The sequence below is a fragment of the Miscanthus floridulus genome, chromosome 5 (genome assembly GCF_019320115.1).
Source record: "Miscanthus floridulus cultivar M001 chromosome 5, ASM1932011v1, whole genome shotgun sequence".
NCBI classification, from domain to species: domain Eukaryota; kingdom Viridiplantae; phylum Streptophyta; class Magnoliopsida; order Poales; family Poaceae; genus Miscanthus; species Miscanthus floridulus.
In genome coordinates, this window is record NC_089584.1 from 48,045,256 (window position 1) to 48,051,823 (window position 6,568).

General features: G+C 45.1%; 1 pseudogene; it reads right to left on the reverse strand.

Moving 5' to 3' along the window:
* Positions 1–719: 719 nt before the first annotated feature.
* Positions 720–5,153, reverse strand: LOC136452134 (probable L-type lectin-domain containing receptor kinase S.7; annotated as a pseudogene).
* Positions 5,154–6,568: the final 1,415 nt, after the last annotated feature.

Sequence of the window (6,568 nt, forward strand, 5' to 3'; positions counted from 1 at the left end):
TGGCAAACATACTAATCCTTGAAACACTTTAATCAGATATTTAGAATTTCAAATTTTATGGGTCCTTAAAGTTAGTCATGAAACTCTATTTAACTATACCAACAGCGAACACATGTATATTTGGATAACAAGAAATGAAGTGGTTTTTGACAAGTGTAGACCGAAAACTTTTTTGTAGGTATTATTCAGGGGAACCCATTGGCTAAGGCAATGGGCAAGACTGCAGCGGCATGATGATCTTCGAGACCAATTGACCCTTGCTGCACAACATTTGGAGACGTCGACATTGCATTTTTTTTAGTTCCAATGGGTGGTTGTCATCTAAGTTTATTGGTCTATAGTGGTCAGGATCTGCTTCACGCTTTGTTATCCTCGAGTCTGGTTGTAGACTCATTTTGGTTCTTGTGCGTCGGCCGTCGGGCCAAACTTTTTAATAATTGACCTGATTCTACCCTGGTGTAGATGAAGCCGAATATAAACTATCCTTTATCTAAAAAAATGTATATATGAATATTAAAGTTATGATATATTTATGAGTAAATATTTTTAAAAAGTTTATCAAAATTATATTTTAATTCGATATAAGCTTAATAAATATTGTCATAGACTTATATTATAGATGTCATGGTCATTATGAAATAAATTATAGCTTTTTAAATTTTATGAAATAGATAAAACATAAATAGATATTTACCATTTCTATCTCGTTCTCTTTTGTTTTTCTTCCGTTGCACTGCATGAGCATGTTCGCTAGTGCTCGATAAAGAGAAACAGAGGGAATAACATTTATCAACAAATGGCTCCAATCAGAAAATGCATGTGAATACCATGCTAATGTCAGGTGTTAGAAACATGTGTTATATTCTCCACTAAATCTAGCATTGCCATTTGAAGTCAAGAGTGTCCGCCTCTACAAAACTCAACAGGAATTCAGAAATATGTAAGTGTATCTCCATTGAGTAGGATTTACATCTCAGTAGCAAGATCAAGACTGTCTACCAAGCTCGACATGAACTCATCGATATATAACCTCATTTCCAATGAGTAGGATATACATCTTGGTAGCAACATCAAGAGAGTTAACCTCAACAGGAACACATAGATTTGTAACCATATTTCCATTAAGAGTAGGATCAATATCTACAAACTTCACAAGCTATCAGCCAAACTTTAGAGTCCTTGACATGAGAAGTCTTCTCCGCAGTTACCTGTAGATTTAAAGTTCAAGGTTTATGGGCATGGATAACAAAATAGCATTAGCCTCTCAACAATTCTTCAAAAGATGAATGCCATCCATGCGTACATAAACAAATTTATTGGAAATAAGAACCTGATTGACCAATGCCATGTGGCCAGTTAGCATTATATTAACTTTTGGATAACAGACATGATAATTCCATTATTGCACTGGAACTCTGAAGGTACAAAGCTTGTGACAGCTCAAATTAATCATAGTAGTTAAGTTCCCCAGGTAGAACAGAAAAAAGGTAAAACCTGTCCAGATCAATGCATACTCTCAGTTCTTTTGATTCGAACTACCCTGTTTTTAACCCTCCAAGACAAAATAACTTGTTTACTTCTTGCAAGACTCACAAGTCATTAGCAGCAGGTTAATGTGGCACAACCACATTCCATCCGTCAGCTATTGCTATTAGCAGTGCAAATGTTGAACCATTAAATTGCAATTGTTGTGCTCAAGTGGGGTGTGTGTGAAAAATAACTTCTATATTCTTGTGTATAATTGGAAACAAAAATCCACTGTGAGAACTCATCCATGATAACTTATAGTTAGTCATAACTTCATTTCAGGTTTACATAAATCCTGCAGGCCTAAAGAAGTCTAATGTCTCATAAAAGCACAAGGAATTGTTTTCCCTGTAGGTATTCACGAGTCACAGAACTTCAGTTTTCTGCAGAGTGATGAGCAAGAATCGAACTACAACATCATGGAATGAAAAAAGTTCTATTCACACAGATACGGACAAATTCTTGAGATAGTCATTATATTGCATTCCCTTACTAGCATAATCTGGACTAAGACACGCAGCATACACAAAAAAATGCACAAAGTAAACGCAAGTAAAAAAAATATTTCTGAACTGTTAAACTGACAAGGAAAGTTTGTTACCTAGTTTAGGTCAATTTTCAGTTCATACAGATCACTTGAAACTGTACTCTGATTGCACTCTGAAACTACTCTCTCAAGGTCAACAGGCACATTTGAAACAAACACAAGAAGCGGCTTCTTTCTTGGAACAGGAAGTAACTCATTCTTGCCCTCCAGTATACCTAGGACTGTCCTCATGACAGGTCTCTCTTCTGAGAACGGATTCACACAGCTCAAACCTAGAAGAAGTAGCCTCATCATTTGCTCATTGTCATACTGTCCACTAAGATATGGATCCGCAGCATCCAGAAGCTTGACTTCTGAGTGCAAATTCCAAACCCAATCAACAGTATTCAACATGTTCATACTGCTGGGAGCTTCTATCTCTATTGGCCGCATGCCTGTGCAGATCTCAAGCAGCACAACCTCATAGCTGTAGACATCGCTCTTTTCTGTAGCTTTACCCATCTGGAGATACTCAGGTGCAAGGTAACCAAGAGTCCCTGCTGCCAGGGTCGACCGAGGACTTGTGTCATGATCCTTTAACCTCGCAAGCCCAAAATCTCCCAATCTTGGACTAAAACACGAGTCAAGAAGTATGTTACTGCACTTTATATCCCTGTGGATCACCTGCTTGTCATGTTCTTCATGTAGGTATGCCACCGCAGAAGCGATGCCAACAGCAACGTTGTACCGCTGAGACCAGTCAAGGGTGACATAACGCTCCGTGCCTGTTCGTTTCGGCTGAATTGGCTTATAAACCATGGCTGAAAGTACTGCTGGCTGGTTTGGGGTGAGAGAAAAACACTGTTCAAGCGGTGGATTATAAGCCAGATACGAGCGAATAAGCCGAAACGAACAGGCCGAAGGGTGGAGAGCCTCATCTAGGCTGCCGTTGGACATAAACTCATAGACAAGCAGCAGCTCGTCCCTTTCTGTACACCACCCTTGGAGCTGAACCAGATTGGGGTGCTTCAGGTCAGCAATAATGGTAAGCTCGGCACTGAACTCATTGTACTCTCTGGATTGCTTCGACCTCTGGACCGCGTACGTGACCCCAGAGTGTGGGCACACTGCCTTGTACACTGTACCGAAACCACCGCTGCCTACCACCATAGAGGGATCGAATCCATTTGTAGCCGAGAAGAGATCTTGGTACATGAACTGCCTCGGTTTACCTGTTATCTTTGCTCCGTTTCCCTTGTTAACCACTACAGTACTCCACCTCCACTTCTTCAGAGACATTACCACGAACACCGTGAGTGCACCAAGGAACACAATGGACAAGGGGACGGCAAGCCCCAATACTAGTTTCCTGCGGCGCCCACCCTTCAGGTTCAGGGTGGTTACCCCAGGCGTCGCGGGCGTGCTGGGGATGCTGTCGGACATGCTGTGCGCGGGCCGGGATGCCGTGTCGACAGGTGGCGTCCCGGCCGTGAGGAAGGTCCAGCTCTCGACGACGAAGCCGCCGTCGCCGCTGCTCGCGTTGTCCGACGACACCTCGAGGACGACGAACATGAACTCGGAGAAGCGGACGCCAAGGTCCGCGGCGTCTGAGGACAGAGCTGGCGTCCGGGGCTGCACGCTCGCGTGGCTGAGGAATACCTCGAGGCGCGCCCGGCGCGCCTCGTAGATGACCCAGGAACCGACCCCGTTGCCGTTCCGAAGATTCACAGCGCCGGTGGAGTTCCCGGCAAGTCTCTCACCGGCGGAGTACGCGGAGACGAGGCCCTTGGACGCGTCCAGGGTGACCTCGAGCGGCAGGGACCGGTTTTTGGCCGTGGCGCCGACCGTGAGCGGGTCGGGGATGAGGAGGAAGGAGAGGCGCGAAGCGGGGTGCGTGGAGGCGGGCGCGGCGAAGAGGAAGGAGGTGGAGAAGGAGGCATTGGGTGGGAACGGGAGCGGGCGCGGGAAGAGCGCATGGGAGGAGGGCGGCGGGAGCGAGGCCCCGCCGAGGAGGGTGAGGCTGCGGAGGGAGAAAGATGGAAAGGAGAACGAGATGGGGGTTTCAGCCGCCTTGGAGGATGGCGCGAGGAGGAGGGCAGCGGTGTCGGGTGCAGGCGGACTGGTGAGGTTGTTGGAGCCATGGAACGGAAGTTCGGAAGAGAGCAGCAGAGAGGGTGGCGATCGAGGGCCGGGTTTACATTTTGGAGCAGAGACTCTGTATACTTTTAGAACAAATATACGTTTGGTAAAAAATCCAACAGTTTTTTAATTAGATATTCAAATACAACTACCCTCTGTCTCGAATTTCTGGCTAGCAAAAAAAAAAAGAGAGCGAGGCTAACTTTTTAGAATACACACGAGATATAATAAAATTATTAGAAAGTAAATATATATAAAAAACGGTAATGCTTCAGAGCATTTGTCCGCCCGGACGGCTATCCAGGATGAAATGAAGCAAGCCTAAGCTAGCGTGCAAACATTGGCCATCCGTATGGTACATTGTCATCAGTCATCACATGCATGACGTGCGTTGGATAGTTCAAATGGGCAAGCTGTGTAGTTGGAGCTTAGAAAGTACTCGTTGCCGTGTTGACAGCGTGTAAAGACGCTCTCGCACACCGTGGCCCAACAGGCCTCCTGCTCTCTACGTCTCCTCCTCTCTCTTAAAAATATCTCCACACTTTGCTCGTCCATCGGCACCGTGCGGTCATCCGCTCACCCCAATCCATATCGCTGCCGCGGCCATCTCCTTGCGCGTGCCACCATCCCTAAGCCGCGTCGCGCCACTCTTCCTCGCCGCCGCGGACAGCTCCCCGCGTATGCACCCATCATGCGCCGCGCCACCCACTCCGCCTCGCCGCGCCACTCACTCTGCCTTGCTGCGCGGCCATCCACCGCCCCGCCGCCCCACTTTGCCTCGCCGCCGCGACCATCCACTGCTGCGCCCCACTCCGCGTTCGCCTGTCGCGGCCACAGCGTGCACTGCGCCGCCATCACCCTGATGCCACTAGGTGAAGGTCATCGCTGGCTAGGACATTGTCTCCCGCGGTTTGTCGAAGACACCACGACAAGAAGAAGCGCGTGTTGTAAGCGTATATTTCAAGTGTTTCAGAGGTATGTTGCAAGTATTGTATATGGATGTTGCAAAAGTAGATTGTGATATTGCATATGTTGTAATAGCTATACACATATATTGCAAGCATTTGTTCAAAATGTTTCATCTATTTTTTAGACATATGTTGCAAGTATTTTATCTGGGTGTTGCATATGTTTTCACACAGATGTTGCACGCGTTTGTTCAAAATATTTCATCCATTTCAGATGCATGTTTCAAGTGTTTCATCTTGATGTTGTATATGTTTCACACAAATATTTTACGTGTTTGTCCAAATGTTTCATCTGTTCCAGACGTATGTTGCAGCAAGTTTTTTTTTGTTGCAAGTGTTTTCATGTTTCAAGCGTAATAGGACGGCCAGAGTCACACGACGCACATTTGTCGGCGGGGGTGCAAGCTCGATACGAAGTAGGCGTAGGTGGTCCCCTCGTGCATGATATGGAGTGGGGCATAGGCGGTACCCACCTGCATGAGGGAAGCGGGGCGGAAGTGTGCAGTTCCTGTGTACGAGTGGGTGGTGCAGGCAGGGCGAGGCATCCAGGCGATGCGAGCACAGGAAATGAAGGAGGTCGTGGGAAAAGGAGATGCACGCGACACGTGGTGCAAGCGCGAGCGTCCAAACATCCCGGCACTAGCATCCCCGTATAAAAAATAATTTTTATTCAAGTGACTCTAGTCAGAGTGGACTCTTAAAAATACTATTAGTGATTCATAGAAGAATGGAGGGTCGGATGGATAAGGTGCTATGGAGTATCCACTCGCACCAAATTGACTACTCCCTCCATCGCTAAATAAATCAATTCTAGTCCGAAGTTAAACTTTTTATGTTTGAATAATTTTATAGAAAAGGACACATATATTTATGAAGCCAATAAGCATATTGTAAAAATATATTTTATGGTGTATCTAATAATACTAATTTAGTGTCATAAATCTCTATATTATATTGTATAAATTCAATTAAACTTAAAAATTAACTTAAGACAACTCTAGGAATTTACTTATTCAGGGACAAAAGTAGTATCTGATAAAATTTTATGCCCGCATCTATTTCATCTGTGTCTGTAGGGTAAGATTTTGTATCCATACTCGTGCCTGTCGGGTATGATACTCACGGGTACCCGTACCCGCAAATTAAATTATCATTATAATACATGTAATTGTTTATAATTTTTAGCATTGATAGGTGAAGTGACATAAGCCCAGTTCGTTTGGCTGATAAGCCATAGCTGAAAGTATTGTTGGCTGATTTGTTGTGAGAGAAAAATACTGTTCGTTGGCTGAAAAAGTACGGCTTATAAGTCAAGCGAACATGGCGATACTCGCATCTATATCTACGCGTAGAATCTTGTACTCGTTCCATACCCGCATGTGAAATTCCAACGCCTACAACTATCGAC